This window comes from Mustela nivalis (assembly GCF_964662115.1).
Source record: "Mustela nivalis genome assembly, chromosome: 1".
Lineage (NCBI taxonomy): Eukaryota > Metazoa > Chordata > Mammalia > Carnivora > Mustelidae > Mustela > Mustela nivalis.
The window spans coordinates 58,916,014-58,934,865 of record NC_139020.1 but is presented as its reverse complement, the minus strand read 5'-3'; the positions used below and the strand labels follow the sequence as shown (position 1 = coordinate 58,934,865).

Genomic DNA, 18,852 nt, shown 5'->3' with positions numbered 1-18,852 from the left:
TTACTCTGAAGCTATTTAGTAAATATCATTGTTGAAGACCTCACAAAACCCTGCTGACAACTCAAGCAAGTTCTCAAAGACAATGCCCATTCACTGAAGTGCTACTGATACATAGTCATGTATGCAAACGTCCTCAGACTTCCTTCAGAAAGATGCAATTTGTGATAGTACAGGGCAGCAGAAGGTCACATTAAAACAAACACACACACACACACACACACACACACACCCCACACACATAACCATGTGAGTACAAAACAAAACAAAACCAAGTAATTAATGAATTTTATGAGTCAGCCCAATAATATAATCTTCCAGTTACTTTCAACATCTGACAAAGGCATTGAGATTAGCATGGAAAATTACCAGTTGCTCTGTGAGTGGCATCCTAACTGCCAGTCCTCATTCGGGCACTTACCTATGGAAAAATGATGACAGTCTGCTCATTTGCACCACCATCAGCTCATGGACAACAATCACGCCTGTTCATGAAGTTGGCCCAGGTAATCACAGCAGCATCCTACAGACTTAAAGCAGCCATATGAAACACAATCTCAGTTTTCCCTGTCATAAAATGGGGCAGCGCATACTTTACTAGATGGATGTCGGATAGTCTAGATAGTTGAGATGTCAGCATAGCTTTAGTTTATGGAAAGGCATGGTACAAAGCATCACAAGTGCTATAATATGGTAAGAAACTTAACTCCAGTACCCTAAAAGGTTTTATGTAGAAGTCCAAGCAAGAGTTTCATTTTGAACCTTATCAAAGTGTTCCTTGATTATTTACATGTAAAAAGGATCTTGATTTTTAAAAATTTAAACTATAAACATTCCTAGAGTGTGGCCTAAGTGTACTAAAATGAGGCTCCTGTACAGTCATATCAGCTATCACCTAATTCCTCAGGTATTTTGCTTCTTTGCCCTCCCCTTCCTTCTAGAAACCTATAACCCTATAACCCTTTAGCCTGTATGTCTGTGTGCATAGGGGTGAGTGTGTTTGTGTGTGCCTGTGTGCATATTGGTGGACTCAGTGGGCTAAGGTCTCAGGGAAATTGCAGAAGCTGTGTCTGGTTTGCCAACTAAGGCTTTGATTTCCTTTGTTCCTAGCTGGAGCCTCCTAGGCTGATTAAGTCGGGGGCTTCTCCCAGGTTTTGTTGGCCCATGAATGGAGCCTCTTCAGTGCTCACTGGAGTGCAATATCATTGATACTTCCTCCGCCTGCCTCCCTTCCTCTCCCAGCCCAGCTGAGCTGATGGATTAATCCTGCTGTGTACTTGGAGGGCTCACTGGCAGAAATGCAAGCTGGGGTGGAAAAGGGGGATTGGGGATGAAAAGCACGATGGGGACCTTCCTCCCAGCATCTAAACCCTTCATTTTGCTAAACTGAGACCCAGTGTGAAGCAGTTAGGGGCCTGGCCTGAATCTAGCAGTAGGTAGCTAGTCAGGGTGAGCCTTAACCTCCAGGGCCATCTACTCTTCCCACCATGAGACACTTCTGAGAGGAAGGCCTGCCAGAGCTCTGTGGTTTTCATTGTAGGACAGTAACCCCATATCTAGACATATCTTTTGTTCACTGATGTATCATTGTCCCACATTAATAATGCTGTCTACATCATAGTAAGCACTCAAAAACATTTTTTATAGTATGAGTGAATGAATCAATCAATGGAAATTACAATCCCTTGCATTAGCACAGAGAAGAAAAACAGATTGGGCAGGGAAGGATATGCACTTTCTTTCTTCTTGGCTTTTAGTCCTTCCCCAACTTCCACCACCCCTGTCTCCAACTCCAATCACTGTTTCCTGACTTCTTCTCCTCCTCCTTCTCAAAATAATGTGGTTCCTCATCTTCACAACGGAATAAAAATAGTTGGTAGCCATTTAGAAGTAACACCTTCCAGAGGTCATTTCAGAAAAACTCTAAGCCTTAAGCCAAAATGATGCACCCCTAATGGTAGAATTATAGGCATTGGCCAATAAATAGGAAAGGGGGTAAGAGGTAATAGACCATTTGGGGCTCATTATAATCCAGCACATTCACAGCCTTGCTGTGCTATGGGCCACTGAAATGGAATTTCAAAGAAAGTTTACCATTGAACATGGAATAGCGGCTAGAAAGCAGCTAAATCTCATCAGCAAATTGATTTTTTTGAAAAAGATCTGAGAAAAGTAGTGCAAATTAGCAAAACTTTTAAAAATGCAATTTCGTAATACATAGTGAGAACAAAAATATTTAAACCACTTGATACAGACATCTTACTCGTGAATTTATTCTAAGAACATAGTCAAAAATAAGAGAAAAGCTTTGTGCACAAGAGGTACATTGTTAAATTATTTATAATAGTTAAAATTTGAAAAAAAAAAAAGCCAAAAACAAAACCCAAACCCTAAATGGTGAATAACAATGAGAAAAAAACACAAGGTAAGTTATACAACAATAACAGATTTGACTTACACTGTATGTGAACAATTTACTTGCTGTAAGAACTTAGGTATATTATCTAACATCTCCAAGGCTCAGTCTCCTTGTCTGTAAAATTCCTTCTCTGTTTAAAAGTGCCTAATTCATGGAGCTGTGAGGATTAAATGAAATAATCGTTATCACTTATTTCTATTACTACTATTTCTGTAGGTGGCATTGTATCTTTGTGGAAAGAATCAGTGGAGCTAAATCTCCCAACATTGTAGTTAAATGAATATTACAGGGACCATGCTGAGGCCTGAGGCCCCCTTATGAGTACACATCTTATCAGTATGAATTTGGGATTTGATTCCAAACAGGCAGGACTAGAAGGTATATTTTCCCAGAGGTTGCCTCACATTTTCACCCCCAATTAACCAAAAATAACTTGGCTTTGAAGAACAGGGCAGATAATCCCTTTCTTTCAACTGTTTTGCATGGATACATTCCGTGGAGAGAGAATTGTGGGAAGAATGGAAAGGACAGAGGTGAAAGGGTCCAATTAATGAGATAGGTTCTTCTAAGACTTTGCAGCTGAACTTGCATTTAACCATGGAGCTACTCACAAAGCATTGACCTGCTCCCTTTTTCTCAACCCCCAACTCAGTTCTCAAATCTGACGTTATTGCTGGGCTGGCAGATCTGGAACCCCTCAAAGAGCAAGGGATGCCTAATTGGGGAATCTCTGAGAGTTATCATTAATGAGCACTCTGGTCTTGGACCTTGAAAAAAAATAATCAACGCATTGACTCAATGTGCACAGCTTTATCCTTTTTCCCACCCCCTCTTGCCCCTTTATTTACCTACCGCAGATTGGCTCCAAATCTGGGATTTTTCTCTTTTTAACTATTCATGGGATAGTAATTTGATCTTCTTGGCTGATTGTCTATTTGTCTTTTGTTGGAGTAGTGTGTGTGTGTGTGTGTGTATACTTGTGAACGTGTTTACAGTGAAGTTCCTAGCATTGCTCCTGGTGCTTGTAAATTTATGCCCATGGATAAGTTGGGGTACACAATTCTTGGGTACAGCTTGTGTATCTTGAGATTTAAGTATCTGTTCACATTTGTATATCTGAGTATTTGGACATATTTATATCAACTCTTATGTTGGCCAAAGAGAACAGCCTGCCAAGAGAAGCATATGTTTCCTACTTGAGGATTTCTAGAATGATATAACTTCAAATGAATGAGAGAGGAGGTGGTGTTATGCAAGGCTTGCAATTATACTTCATATGCTTTCTAGGTTATTTAAGAAAGCAGGCAGGACCACCTTGTGATTTTCATGGGCCCTAGGTACTTTGGCCTATGTGTGTCCCTTCCTCCATATAAAATTATTTAAAATTACCCTTTATGACTCTGTTGGTACACATTATATTCCTTTTTCTCCTGATTTTATAATACATTGAAACATTTTCATGGGTCCTTAAAAAGACTGTGGGTTCCTATCTCCATCTGCCTGCTACATCTAGGGGGTGCTGGTGTGGAGCTGGGACATAGCTAAGGGTCAGCGGGGGGTGGGGGTGTGTGGGGGGGTACTCTGGTGAAAGGGACTCAAGCTCCTCCCCACAGAAGCTCCATTACTGTCAACTTCCATAGAAAAGCAACTGAGAGGTTATGGATTTTATAAAATCTATGACTGACATTTCTTGTTTACCAGCAGGAAGTTAGATACTGTAGTAGTTCTTGAAATCAGTCTGACTTGGAGGTGAATTCCAACTCCACTACCTACTAGCTACGTGACCTTGGGCAATCATTTATCCCCTCTGAGCCTCAGTTTCCTCATTTTAGTATATAGTAACTAACACTGCTCTTGCGGCATGGTGAGAATTTAAGAAAGTAACGGAGGTAAGATGCCCTAGCCCCCTGCCTGGCCCCCTGGGTAAGCTGCCATTACCTAGAAGCTATTATCATTTACTTCTCAGTTCTCCTTGGAGGCTTTGGTGCAGGAGGAATTCAGTCACCTGGCATGTAGTGTAATTAAATCTTGGGGTAGACATGTACGCAGATGAGTAAAAGTCTGGTGTTCTTAGTGGAAAAATTCACTTGATGCTTGACACATACCGATAGCACACAAACAGTTCCCTCACACTGGTTCTTTACTTTTCTGGCTGAACCTTATGCCCATCCTTTAGCTCCAGTGTGTCAAATTCTTGCTACAGCTCGTGACGACCGCCTTAGAGGCTCCAGCCTTCCCTGGAACCTTGCTAGTCCACTCTCAAGTGTCCATCCTTCAGACTCCTCTTTCCCACGCTCAGGATAAGGCTTTCCATTAAAGTATCCCCTTCCCCAAACCTGAGTTTCCTGTTTCTCCCCACATTTGATTTTTCTAGTTCATTCCTGCATCCTTCCACATATCCTAAAATTAACAGCTACCTTTCCCCCCCTTTCTCCTTATCCTATGCCAACCAGGTGCTGCATCTGCAATGTTTCATTTAATCTTCCAAATAATGCTGTGAGGTAGTCATGATAATCTTCATTGTCACAAATGAGGAAACTGAACCTTAAAGCAGTTAGGCAACTCCAGTCATATGGGATTTAAATCTTTATCTTTCTGGTGCCAAACACGTAATATGCTTTTTCCATTAATTAGGTTCACAATCTCTTATATGCAATTCTTCCCATCTAAAAAATGAGTTCTAAAAATCACAAAAACTTTTTTCCCTTAAAACTGTTTCTTTTTTGTTAAAAAACAAAAATAAAAACAAAAACAAACCTGAGACGAACTGCTGTGAAGCTAGTTATAATATTCATTTATCTCAATTGGGGTGATTAGTAACAGTAGGACATCCTGTGGACTGACTGCTTTTCAGCTAAACATGCTATTACTTAAAGTATAAAGAAGAAGTAATAAGCCCCAGACCAGAGCATTCCCCTCTTAGCCTGAGTGGTACAGGACCCCTTGTGTCCCAGTGGTAACCCTGCAGAGTAACTGAAGACAGGCATGTTGGAACTCTGAACCATAATCCTGCAGCTAAGCCAAAGCAAGATTCCATGTGGGCTGATATTAGATTTCCATCCAGGTCCCAGCAGAACTGAGGCAAACTGGCTAAACAGCTCTTCCCAATAACCAAATCTGGGCCATAGCATAGCAAAACAATTCTCCCAAAATGGCTATCGAGGGGAGAAGATTGAATCCTGCTGCTAACAAAAGGGTCACGACATGGAAAAGCTCATGCAAAAAGGCAAGAGTAAAACAGTCAGCTGAGTGTCCTCTGTTTAGGATAGCAAGATGTTCAGATTATATGAGATAGCACATACATGAGAATGCCTCCTTGAGTAGCCCTCAGTAACCATTCCTACCCTGCTCCTTACACCACTATGATCAATGGGGAGAATGGGTGTTCAAAATGGAGCAGTATGGGCAGAAGAGAAGAAGACACAGAAGAGATACCAGCTCTGGGGACTTGAGCTAGGACCTGAGATATCTGGTCCCTGGAATTTCTCTCCATAGTGAGCAGTGTCCTTTGTCTCTTGATAAGAGGGAGCTGAAACTCAGCCCAAAATACAGGATCTCCAGGTCTCTGAGATTTGGAAACCTGACAAGAGTGTGACATGGGAAAGAGTGGATAGGTGTGGATGTGGTGATTGCTGGTGGAAACCTAGTGCCAAACTGTCATCTGTGAGGCCAAAGCAGGGCTGGTCTTCCTTAGAGGGCTGTCAGAAGTGGATCCCTATGAGGCTGTTATAGATTGCACTAATGGTCCTTCCAGACAGTGGCTATAAGCCAGAGAGTCTGCAGAACTTCATCCAATGGAAGGAAAAATCAGTGGGGAGTGAGCATTTAGCCATAAAAGCTCTCAAAGCAACCCCCAACTTCATATCTCATTTCTCCATTCTTATTCCAGAAATGGCTGAGGAGAGACTCTTGGCTTCTCCTATTGGGGTGATGTCATTTCTGTGTATGGACTTCACTTCAGTGAGATGATGTGATCCATCCCTCACCAGAACAGGGAAAATAACACTTTTCAGACTGGAACAGAACTTAATCTAACATACTCTTGGGCTCTGCAAAAGTGCACTGAGTACCTTGCCTCTTCTTTCTGGGCATTGTCTCAGTTGAGGGTGGGAAGAGATTGTGAGAGGAGGTTCATATGAAAGAGACAGTATTGGGTGTGAGTGCTTGGCTACTCCTTAGGTTCTTTGGTCACTTAGATGAAAAGGTACAAAGAATAGCCATTACTTCCAACATCTTGGTACTTAGATGCCATCAGGGATAACTGCTAGTGATGCACTGAAGACTATCACAGTGGGAGAATTAGCGATTCGGAAAGAGCCCTGGACAGCATCAAAGACTACTCATATTGAGGGATGAGCACACAGATGCCCAGGGAGGCTAAGGGACATTCTTTTTTTTTTTTTTTTTTTTTTTAGATTTTATTTATTTGTCAGAGAGAGAGCGCGAGCGAAAGTGAGCACAGGCAGACAGAGTGGAAGGCAGAGTCAGAGGGAGAAGCAGGCTCCCTGTGGAGCAAGGAGCCCGATGTGGGACTCAATCCCAGGACGCTGGGATCATGACCTGAGCCGAAGGCAGCTGCTTAACCAACTGAGCCACCCAGGCGTCCCAGGGACATTCTTAAATAATGGAAGAAATGTAGACTAAGAAAACATATGGTTTCCCTGTGGCATCTTGGCGTAGTCCGGGCTCCAGTACCACTAGCTATATCTATACCTTCTTGATAAGAAGAGAAAGAATCTGTGGGGCACCCAGGTGGCTCAGTCGGTAAAGCATCTGCCTTCAGCTCAGGTCATGATCCTGGGGTCCTGGGATAGAGTCCTGCATCGGGCTCTTTGCTCAGCAGGAAGCCTGCTTCTCTCCCTGCCTGCTGCTTCCCCTGCTTGCGCTCTCTCTTTCTGATAAATAAATAAGTAAAATATAAATAGATAAATAAATAAATAGGGAAGAGAATCCATCCATGCATGCTCCTTTTTGCTGATATATAAAATGAAGAAGCTGGATAATGCCAAGTGTTCAGAGATATGGGCACAGAAGACCTTCATACACTGCTGGTGGAACATGGGTAGGGTAGCCATTCTGGAGAACACTCTAGCACTACATAGTCAAGTTAATATTTACAAACTTAAGATCCAGCAATTTTACTCCTAGAGATATTCCAAGTGAAACACTTCCTATATTCTATAGGGGATATATACAAGGAAGTTTATTCCAGTACTGTCTGTGGTGTCAGGAAGTTGAGACCCAATTTGGTAGTCTTTGGGGATACATAAATAAAGTAGGAGGGAGGTCCATCCTGGAGTCATACATAGCAACTAAAACCAAGAGATGAGACGAGTACATGGCCTCATGGATGGTCTCAGACTGGTACTTGGGCCAGGGGAGGGGGGGAGGTAAGAAACAAGATCCAATATATATCATATTTCTATCAAATCTATCATTTCTTGTACTGTGCACCATTATTTTACGTCTTGATTAAGAAAATAAAAGCTCTGCCAATTAAGCTATGACATACCATTGATTGCAAGGTGATTAAAATATGGAAAAACATGTGTCTTAGCATCCATTGGTGTAGATGAAAGCACATGTGTGCAGGGTAGTATCTTCTGCAAGAACACTTTCAAAAGCATATTAAATGTGTTGCCTATAGGCTGAGGCAGTGAGATGGGTGCAGCTATGGGGATAGAATAAACAAAAGAACAGAGGAGCTTTGCACAGACAGAAGATGATAAAGGGATTAGCTTCGAGCAACTGTGGAGGACCAAGTGTGACAAGGTGTCTACTGGCACCAGCGTCAGGGGTTTGTGGAGAGACTCATTGAGATAATACAGACACAGGCCATGCCATAAAGCAGGGTTCATGAGTTATTTCTATTCTCTCTTTATCTCTGTACTTGAAGATGCTGCCCAGGATAGGAGTTGAAGGGAAGGTTCAATGTCCTGAGTGTCATTTATTTCCTTCAAATACAAGGACTTTAAACGTGGGTTTGCTTCACATTCATGCTCCAGCACACTGCAAATAGATGTGGAAAACAGCAAGCAATCTTGCTTTTGTAACGCCTCAAGTTCATTTGATTATCTGTTTACCAAAAGGTATAAAAGCAGCGTGATAGAGAGGAGAAGGGCGATGTTGATGATGGTAAAACCAGTGTTTTAGCAATACTTACTTTCCAGAAATTCTTTGGCTGATTTCCCAATTTCTCTGGAGGAGGAGTACAAAATCAATCCAATAAGCAAATAATATACAAAGCCTCTGCAGGGGGCTGCCAGGAACTGGGTAAACTTCCCAGAAAGCTGCTCATATATCCTCGTATTAAATAACATGCTCAACCTGAATCATGAAGCACTTTCTGGAAGGAGCATTAAGGAAAGGAGCTATATACTTAAGGTGCTCTGGGAAGGAAGCACAAGGGGTAGTGAGGTTCACTGAAAATGAAACAAATTGGGGCTGTCAGAAATTACTTTCCCTCAGATTCCAAAGAGGAGAATAAATTCTCTGAGTGAATCAGTTAGATCACTTAGGGATGTGCTGAAGAAATGTCTCTTCCCCCAAATGAGTAAGAGCTCCTAGATCAGAGCTAAAACAATGTATCTTGGTCTCCAAAAATTAGGCAGTGGCCAAGTAAGCATTTTAGTAAAAGTGCACAAGGGGCCCACACCGCAAGCTTGCTGAGACTGGAGAGAGCACCTGTGACCATGTTGGCCATTTTCTCACAGCAAAGAGAACCGCTTTGGATTTTCTGCGTGAATGGAGGTTTAATAATAGAGGGTTGCCACCCACAGTGCCTGGAAACCCCAAATATACTATCAAAAGTTACAGGAGAGAGGAGGGGAGAGTGGTGGCTAGATGTCTGTCCCTGTGTGAGGGGCTGAAGAAAGAAACTATAGAATCTCTGGATTTCTGGATGTCTTCTTTCTTTCCCTTTCTTCCCCTGTCTCTTGAATTTTGGCCATTCCCCTCTGTGTAAGGAGGCCCTAGAGTCCCTCTGAGTTCAACAGTTTTTGATTTAATATCTTGGGTACAGTGGATAAGAATCCTTCTCTCCATCTCCTATATTTACAAAGTCTTGTTCCAAAAGACGAAGGAAAAACTGTTTCCCTTAAATTTCAAGACCAAAGACATTTGGAGGAAATTAACAGCCAGGATTTAAATCCAAATAATGACCATGTCTTCAATTTTGCATTGTTTCCACTAACTCCAAGGTCAGCCATACTAGTTTGGAGTAGGTAGTCCAGCCAGCAACTCTGTTTGTCAGGGAGAATTTTCAGGGTGGGCTGAATGGAGGGGCAAATCCAGGTAACTCATGACTTACTCATTTACCCTCATATTTTCTAGACTTAGAGAATTTTGAAGCTGGGAAGGGTCTCACACATCATCTGGCTAGCAGCTCTCAAATTGCAGGGGAGTATGGATCCTCAAAGGTAAAAATGTGGTTCTAAAAGCTTTTCTCCAATATTTATAAAAGCATAAAAGGAATCATACATGTAACTTCAACCAACTGCCCAACTGATCATGTGACCAATGATTCCCTTGTTAGCATTGGTGGGGCTCTGATCAGCTGATGATGACATCATTGCAAAAATACAGGAATGGGTACCTTAGTAGTGACAAAACTGGGAACCTGAGGTCTACATTAAATTTCACTTTGTAGGTGTGGTAAATGAGATTCTCAGTGAGTGTGACAAGTTATTAGAGAATGACTGGGTGGGCTTTTCGCAAACTCCAAATTTTCAGTCGCTCAGTTCAAGCAAAGTCTCTGAAAGAATGACAATTTTAATGTTTGCATGCTTAGTTCAACATTAGGTTTGAATAAATAGCACTTTATTTTTTTTCATACTTTTATCCTGCTCAGGATAGGATGTTGGAGAAGGAACCTGAAACAGAATATAACCTGCTTTCCCAATTTTTCTTGAGACCCAGCATTCAGCTTAATCCTTAGAGTGGGAGGTCAGACGCAGATGGATTTATTCCTACTTCATTTTTAAGGAAGAGAGCACACATCAGCCCTGAAACCTAAAATCCTGTTTTCCTAAGCAGTCTGTTACTGATACATTAAAGAATGATAGCTTAAGATTTAGCAGTTCCCTTCATCAATACTAAACAAGCTACTCAAAGTAGCCCTGTATAAATCAACCACACCATCTCATGAACTGAGGTGTCCATAGCACACATCATAGGAAGTTTTCTGTGTATGTCTAGGTATGTATGGGGAAGCAGGTTTTGAGTAGAAGGGGAAGTTGAAAGAGTGGGAGAATCTATTGCTTTTTACAGATTTTGTCTTTCTCCTTTGTCCCATCTGGAAAATTATTTCTGTTCATTTGAATGCCCTTGAAAAGTAAGGAAAAATAAGGAATGTAAGATAAATTAAGGAAAATCAGAAAAAACAAGGTGAAAACACTTCAAAGCTAACATAAATTTAAATTAGATAATACTGCCAACAATTTCCTAGAATTTTGTTGATGCTTGAGTGCCAGTGATTGGGACCACGTGAAGAGGTTCATTAGGGAAGTGAATTTTGGCTTTAGGTCTATTCAAGCATGAAAAGTTTTCATGGCTCCTAGAGAAATGTTGAAGAGGAATCTGAGCCCATCTTACTTAGCCACTCGTTTTTTGAGATCTAACCATTCTTTTTTTTTTTTTTTTTAAGATTTAATCTACTTATTTGAGAGAGACGGACAAAGAGCACAAGCAGGTAGATGGGCAGGGGGAAGAGGGATCCCAGTGCCTGGCTTGATCCCAGAACCCTGGGATCATGACCTGATCGGAAGACAAATGCTTAACCTACTGAGCCCCACAGAGACCCGGGAGATGTAACGTTCTTGGTCTCATTTAAATTTCAAGAGAACTTGAAAATCCAAGAAAGACATGATAAAGACTTTTTAAGACAATCATTTTGTCCTTATATTCTGATAAGGAGAGAAGAGATGGAAAGAGAACCCATCGTGAAGAGTACTTGAGAAGAGAGGCCCTGATCGTGACTGCTTCTGCAAGGCTATGGCTTATGCTTTTTATATATTTTATTGAGATATCACAAAATTCACATTTTAAAGTGCATTATTCAGGAGGGTTGAGTACATACCTATCGCCACTACCTAATTCCAGAACAATCGGATTCTTCACCCAACCCCCACCCTCAATCCAGTTGCTTGTGCATAGGCCTGCCTCAAGTATACAATGTTACTCCTTCACTCAGCAAACATTTGTTGGGCAGTGACCAAACTCTGGGAACAGGATAATTTAAGCCTACCCTTCTTCACAGAGAGACCACAGCACAAAGTGTCAAACCTTCTTTAGGGAGCAAAGCCTTCAGGGGTACAGTAAAGTGTGCAGGAGTGGGACTGTGGTAGATGGGGGACGGGGGGCATTCGCCAGTGGCTTGGTGCTGGCTGAAGGGGAAGGAACTGATTGGCAGTGAGTGTGCGGAGGGAGCATATGGTCTGCAGGAAGATTCCCTTAAATACCCAGAGGCTCACGGCTTTCAGGAGTCATTACCTCCCCAGAGGAGCTTGGGCCAGCAAACCAGCCCTGTGTGTTTCCAGACTCCTACTCCTCTCGTCCACATTTCCTGCTCAGTCCATGCCCAGCTGCAAAACTTCTTTCCATCTTTAGCAAGTTCCATTTTCTTTTTTCTCCCTTAGTTTTCTTTTGCATGTCTTTCCCCCATTATTTCCCCCAGAAACCTCCTTGCTTTTATCATCTTTTCCCTTCACTTCTTTTCTCCTAGTTTTTCCCCCCGCAGCCCAGGTACCCAGCAGGCTTGGCGGGGAGAGTTGTCACAGAAAGAACTGTTTAGAGCTAAGAAAGAAACTGTGTCCCTTCCTGCAATGCCATTACTTAAAATTACATTAACATAAAATAATAGCTATTCAGCTCTGACTCGGAACTAGGCACTGTACTAAAGTCTTTACAGGTTTTGTCTCATTTAATCCTCACCACAATCCAGTAAGGTAGATGCTGTTATGATCCGCAGTTTACAGATGGGAAACCCCAGCCTTACAGCAGTTAAATCACTTGTTTGATAGAAGCTAGTAAATGGTGGCAAGCCACCCAGGGCCAGCTCTGTTTGAGTGCAAAGCCTAGGTTGTGATTTATAAAACCTTACTTGCTTTCTGGGCCTCTATCTTTCCTCAGACCCACCTCCCACCGAAGCTGGCTCCCTCTCTCTTCCTGAAGTGAACTTTGCCGTAGAGTTGGCTTCTCTCCGGCGTAGCAAGCTAGAGGATCCTTGGCCTGGCCTTAGCTCTGAGCTCCATGGAGCATTGTAACTGCTGGTACTAGGGTAATAAAATCTTAACGGTCTCCAGAAAAGACGGCTGTAAATTCTTCTGAAGTCCCACTTTGGGTGTAAAGGTTCACGCCTCTCTTCCCCCTCCTCCTCTTCTTCCTCCACTCCCCCCTCCATGAACTCTCCTGGGTTTCATGAAAGGGGCCATGCACTAAAACAAGGCACAGAAATCCCAGCAGCCTCCAGCTGCAGCCAGGGCTGTGTTTTGTCTAAAGAACGTTCTTAAAAAAAAAAAAAAAAAAAAGTTTGGAACCAACTTTGTTCAGGATCATAGACGCATAGCTTGTGCTTTGGGGAACAATATGGAGAAAAAAGAAGAAATAGAGGAAAATGGCCAAGAAGGATAAGAGAAAGGAAACAAGAATAACCCTGAGCATGTAAGGATGCCCAGAAGAAAAACTTTGTGAAAACAACACCCAAGGGCTTCTGGGATTTTTTCCTCCCTCAATTGTTTGTGATATTGTTACCTGGGTCCTGACAAGCCATCTGTGGTCTTTCTGAAAAATGCATTTGGCTGTTTGGAACTGAGCTGGGAAATAAATATCAGCAGAGACCCGAGAGGGACTCAAATCTCATTTCTTCCTTCAGGGAGCAAGTGAGCAGATTCGGAGCACCTGGGAGGCTGGTGCGGGGAGACTAACAAAGGAGCCCCTTTAGGAGTTCCCTTGCTGCCTCTGCCTAATAACTGACCCACTCACATTTAGAGAAAGTGTGAATGTCAGACAGTGACCTGGGAAAGTGACCACTGGGACAGATGTCTTAGGAGCAGTATGACCCATTTCCCAGCCATCACAGCACAACAAGGTCGCTTTGACTTCTCTCCCCCATAGAAGAGGCAATCCCAAGTGGGGGTCTGGAGGGCCAAGCTCAGACAAAGAATGTATGTGCAAGTTAAGGATGGGTGAAACCCAGTGGCCTGGGTTTTATGTGTCCTGTGTGATAAAAGCCAAATATACTTGGGCCGCCTGGGTGACTGAGTGGGTTAAGCCTCTGCCCTCAGCTCAGGTTGTGATCTCAGGGTCCTGGGATCGAGTCCTGCATCCTTGCATCAGGCCCTCTGCTCAGTGGGGATCCTGCCTCCCGCCCCCACCTGTCTTTCTGCCTAGTTGTGATCTCTCTCTCTCTCTGTGTCAAATAAATAAATAAAATCTTAAAAAAAAAAAAAAAGCCGAATGTACTTGTCCAAATCCTGCTTCTCTCTTCAATTCTAAACCCTTGTGTATTTCATAGGAAATGAAATTGATGTTTGTCAGATTCCTATACTCCAACCTCATTGAAAGGAGGATAGGTTGGAGTTGGCTTACGTACCAGGAAGTCTAGGATTTGTTTCTCTAATTTACTTCTCACGCTTTTCTGATCAAGATTAGAGTACAATGGCAGGACCAGCAGTAACTAGGTCCATCCTTGGCTGACCAACTGGTCAAGGACATGATTGCTGCCAAAGTGTGTGCGTGTGTATGCGTGTGTGTGTGTGTAAAGGAGAGGGGGTAGGGAGTAGATAATCTGCATTACCACTGTTCTCTGAACCCCCCACCTCAAATTTGAGTCAAGCGCTTAAAGAAACTTTGGGAGTTGTTTTGTTCTTTTCCTTTCTTCAGATGTCATTTTGGGAGGAATGTACAAATTTTTTTCTATTTTCTTCTGTATATATTTCCATGTTCCTAGGCGGAGGAGTCAAGATGGCGGAGAAGTATTTCCATGTTCCTTGAAGGCAGGGATTTCATTTTATGCATTTCTCTGAGTCTAGCAAAGTACCTGGAGCCCAGTATTTGCTCAGTTATTGTTTGTGGAAGAGAAGTCAACGTCGTTAAGGGAGTGCATTTCAGCCACTGTCTTGAGCTCCTCCTTGTGTCTCCTTTTCCTTTTGTAGCCCTCCTGTAGATCAGGAGATGGTGTCTCCAAAGTCCCCAGACTTCTCTTTCTCTCCTTTTATTTTTAATACTTAAAAAATATTGCCTTTCTACAGACAACTTCCAAACTCCTTTGTTCTTGCCACTCCAAACCACCTTTTCCCCATCACCCCCTTCTGACTCTTTGGGAACCTTATTTCAGAAGGAAAGCAGTAGGCAGAAGATACTCTTTTGGCATCTCAATGTGGCTAAGACTGCTCTTCTGTGACTCTTTTTTCCTGGCAAAGCTTCTCCCTTTGCACCAGCCCAGAGCCTTAGACTCCTCCACTGTTTTCATCAGGGACAGAGTGGGGCAATGTAGTGTGCTGAAGTCCAGAGTGAGAGGGGGTTGGAGGTGCCCTTGGGCATTGGCGTCTGGGGAGGGCCTAAGGTGTGGAGGACAGAAGGCGCTCTGTGGTTGGCAGGTCTCAGAGTCTGTGTGTGGCAGGGCTGTGCACACAGTGCCTTTGCACCTGGGGCCTCATGGCCACTGGTGAGATGTCTATCCTTTGGTAGGATGCTTCGGGCTACCATCCCTCTACATTGCCTTTCCTCCTAATTTCAACTCACAATAGTGTGAAAGATCTTTGTCTCCGTTTCCTCTCCAGAGAAGTAAGTCCTGCCTCCTTCTTTTTTCTTTTCTTTTTTTTTTTTTTTTATGATTTTATTTATTTGTTGACAGAAAGAGACACAGCAAGAGCAGGGACACAAGTAGGGGTAGTAGGAGAGGGGAAGCAGGCCTCCCGCTGAGCAGGGAGGCCAATGCGGGACTTGATCTCAGGACTCTGGGATCTTGATCCAAGCCAAAGGCAGATGCTTAATGACTGAGCCACCCAGGTGCCCCAGTCCTGCCTCCTTCTTGACCACAAAGGAAAGACCCTAAAAAGCTTGACCCTAAAATGCTTCAAACTCTTTGCAAAGCCTCCAGCCTCCAGCCTGCCTATCTACCCTGTGGTTCTCCAATTTGAGAGTAATTAGCTTATGAAAGCGCAGGGTACTGAGCCCTATTCTGGGAGTTTCTGTTCAGTAGGTACTGGGTGGGGCCTGAAATCTGGCATTTCTAACAGGTTCCCAGGATATGCTGACATCACTGAGGGGGGACCCCATCAGACCAGCAGGCCCATTGATCTGCTCCTCAGAAACCACTCAGACCCGATCTCCCTCAGCCACGTCAGGGCTGCCGATTACTGAATTTGCTTCCTGCTTAGCTTTTCCAATGCTTTTATCTCAGTTAACCCTCACAACAACCCATGAGGTAACTACTGTCAATATTCACATTTTAAGGAGGAAGAAACTGAGCCACAGAGAGGTTATATATCTTGCCTAATAGAAATGGCTAAACTGAGTTTCAAAGCTGGGCAGGACTGACTGAAACTTGTGTATTTAATCACTCTGCCATACTGCTTTCATGGTCTAAGGATATTTTTTTCCAAATGGACGTCTTCTACCTCAGAAACATGGAGCTTTGCAAACAAGGTGCCCTTTCATTCCAAGCCTCCCCCTCCCCAAGTTTCTCTCCTGCCAGCTAAGTACAGCTGGAGAAAGCACACATTTAATCTCCATTAAGACCTTCAAACTTTTTGGAGAGGAAGTCTGACTCTGGAAAGAAGGCTGAAATACTGAAGTTTTTAAAGAAAGGCAGTTTTATTGCCTTCCATAACATGGTAATACAAATGAATGACTAATGGAGCAGTTCCAAGAATTCCTCTTAGCCTTTTGGAATAAATAAATATGGCTCATTTACATATAAACAACTGCGTTAAAGAGCTGGGGCTGATTATCTGAGTTCCGGTTAAAAATACATTAAGAATTTTGCCACTGGAGTGCCTTGGTGGCTCAGTGGGTTAAGCCTCTGCCTTCGGCTCAGGTCATGGTCTCAGGGTCCTGGAATTGAGCCCCACATGGGGCTCTCTGCTCAGCGGGGAGCCTGCCCCCCGCCGCCCGCTCTGCCTGCCTCTCTGCCTACTTGTATTCTGTCAAATAAATAAATAAAATCTTTAAAAAAAAATCATTTTGGGTGCCAAGCCGTGAGGAGTCAGGGAATGACCAAATAATAATGAGTTAGCAAAGACATCAGACTTTATTTCCTAGGCCCTCTAAAACATTCCTAGGAGATCCCCAAGTTTAAGTTCATGTGGATTTACATATTAGTAATTATTTGTCTGATGGTGGCAAAGAGGACCGGGCATGAGAGAGAGAGAGAGGAAGCTTGGTTCCCTTAAACAGCAGCTCTTCAAAACAGGATTCCACATACAAAATGCCTATTGACATCGCTGCAGGAATGAGAGGGAACAGGAATTTCCCTGCCACAGGAAGTTTGGTGTGTCCGTGGTTCCCAACGCTCAACCCCAGCAGCACAGAAGAAGATGCAAGAAGGGAGCGATGCACGGTAGCCGCAAAGTGGAAACAATGTAGCCGCAAAGTGGAAACAACCGGATAGCCATCATAAAGACAGTGGATAAACAAATTGGGGTGCATCTATACAATGGGATAGTAATAAGCTGCTGATAAGCACATGAATGAATCTCAAAAACATTATGCTGAGTGAAAGAAGTCAAACACTAGCGTGCATATATGTACCTACTACAATTCCCTTCATATGACACTCTAAAGAAGCAAAATTGATCTCTACACTCAGCAGATTAGTGGGTGTCTACGACTGGAGGTGAAGACTGACAGGGAAGGGGCATGAGGGATGCTCTGGGGTGATGGAAATGTGGCTGCGTGTATACCTTTGTCAGAACTCATTGAAATGTACACTTAAAATGTATGCTACCTATCTGTAAGTTACACCTCAATGAAGTTGATTTTAAATCTAAAAAATAATAATAATTTTGCTACTGATTTTTTGGAGACTCGATATGAGTCAAGAATCCATGTTGTGGAATATGCAACCTTTAAGATCATCTCATCAAATGATTCCTTTACCTTTTGCTGCTAGATTTGGGTGTCAGTATCTCAGGAGAACTCTCTGGCAAAATCCACAAACAGGTAACTATGAAGTCGAGACAAAGTTTGATGCCAACCAGGCAGGCTAGGATTTGATTTTAAACAAAGACAGTTCAGACCTCTTGGTGCTTTGCTTCAGCCCGGGTTCCTACACTTACTGAGAGCTTGCTTAAGTTATAGATTTTTCCGGCGATTCTAGTTTACACTGTGTCTAGAGGGACCATGGAATCTGCAACATATATTTTCTCAAATTTTATTTTGTTCTTCTTTTTTTCTCTTATCAATGTTTTTTTTTTTTTTTTTAACCCCTGCCTCTGCAGTTCAAAGGCACCAGACTTTGAGAAACAATGCCAGGTTGTTGGGGGGAGGGGAGGGGTTTGAGGAGGGTCTCAGACACTTCCAGTGGTTCCAAGGCTTGCTTCACATTGGACTCACCTGCAGCTCTTTAAAAAACAAACAAACAAACAAACAAACAAAAAACACCAATTCCCTGTGCTCTCCTTAGGACTCAGGAAAGTGAAATTTTTAGAAGTGCACCTGGATAGTGGCATTAACAGAACAAAAAGCAAACCAAAAATATGCCCCTGGGTGATTCTAAGGGTGTGTGTGTGTGTGTGTTGAAAACCACTAAGTCTGATTTGGGGCAGCACAATTAGGGGTCTGTGTAGCTGAGGGTAAAAAGCGAAAAAGGAGAAGACACGATATGCTGAATGTATGGGTGGATGGGTGGGTGTCTTTTCCAAATTAGAAGGAACTCCTGCAGGCACCTGGGGGGTTCAGTTGGTTCAGCAACGGGCTCCAGCTTGGGTCATGATCCTGGAGTCCCAGGATGGAGGGAGTCCCGCATAGGGCTCTCTGATCGGCATGGAGTCTGCTTCTCCCTCTGACCCTCCCCCTTCTCATGCTCTCTCTTTCTCTCTCTCTCATTCTGTCTTCCTCTCAAAAAAATAAATAAAATCTTAAAAAATAATAATAATAATAAAGAAGGAACTCCTGAGATAGAAGACCCCAGCTAAGGAAAGAGCTGCTGCCCACTTTGGAAGCTTCTGTGGGTCCTTCCTGCATCCGATTCCTCTCCTGTGTACTGTAGGGACCATCACGGAGGGTGGGGGCCATCAGCTGAGGGTGCCTTGGGCAGGGACTTCATGCTCACTGCTGTGGGGCCCACAGGCACTTGGCTCTCCATCCGTCCTGGGCTGCTCTCCGCCACTCAGATCTGGCAGCCCCACAAACTTCTGGCACCCGGTTCTTTCTGAATGATATCCCTTCAGCTTCAGCCCAAGGGCTCTGGCTTTTCTGTTTGTTTTCTTTTTTCT

General features: G+C 43.2%; 1 protein-coding gene across 1 annotated transcript in view; it reads right to left on the bottom strand.

The window, feature by feature from the left end:
- The window catches only part of SIDT1 (SID1 transmembrane family member 1), a 479,838-nt gene extending 474,878 nt beyond the window's left edge, over nucleotides 1-4,960 (bottom strand). The window contains exon 1 of the mRNA XM_082738918.1: nucleotides 4,956-4,960. The gene's annotated coding sequence lies outside the window, so the exon portion shown is untranslated. The remainder of the gene's footprint in view (nucleotides 1-4,955) is intronic.
- Between the last annotated feature and the right edge of the window lie 13,892 nt (nucleotides 4,961-18,852).